The sequence below is a fragment of the Pterocles gutturalis genome, unplaced genomic scaffold, assembly GCF_000699245.1.
Source record: "Pterocles gutturalis isolate BGI_N339 unplaced genomic scaffold, ASM69924v1 scaffold25876, whole genome shotgun sequence".
In the NCBI taxonomy this organism is placed as follows: domain Eukaryota; kingdom Metazoa; phylum Chordata; class Aves; order Pterocliformes; family Pteroclidae; genus Pterocles; species Pterocles gutturalis.
The window spans coordinates 1-571 of record NW_010098579.1 but is presented as its reverse complement, the minus strand read 5'-3'; positions in this window follow the sequence as shown (position 1 = coordinate 571).

Sequence of the window (571 nt, the reverse complement as noted above, 5' to 3'; positions counted from 1 at the left end):
AGGGTGGGGGTGACCCTCAGAGCCCCCTTTTCCCCCTCCTCCCCAGGCAAGGGGCTTCTCCAGCAGCTCGTTTTTCTCCCGTACATTTATTACGCTAATCCACAAGGATTAAGTTAAACCAGTCAACGCAAACTCAAGTATTTTCCAGCCCGTTTGGGCCAAAATTACCGTCCAGTGTTAAAATGGAAAAGGGGGGAGGGCTGGGCAATGTGGCCAAGCTGCCAGGGAGGAGGAGACCCCACAGCTGGTGGGGCAGAGCCGCATCGGGGTGCCCGGCGTGGGGCAGGGGATGGGAGTGGGGTGAGACAGAGCCGTGGTCCAGTGGCTGGGGGACCCCCATGGCCCAGGGGTTCCCTGGCAGGCAGCTAGATTTTGGGGCGCCAGCCCTTGATGAACTGCATGATCTTCTTCACCTGGAGCTTGGTGAGGCGGAAATCGTCAGCCAGGATCTCCTCGTTGCACGAAGATGCTGCCGTCGATGCGCTCGCGGGCGAAGAAGGTGACGACGTCCTCGGAGAGCCCGATGAACCGCAGGCACTTGGAGACCTCCTCCAGCGACAGCGCTGAGAGG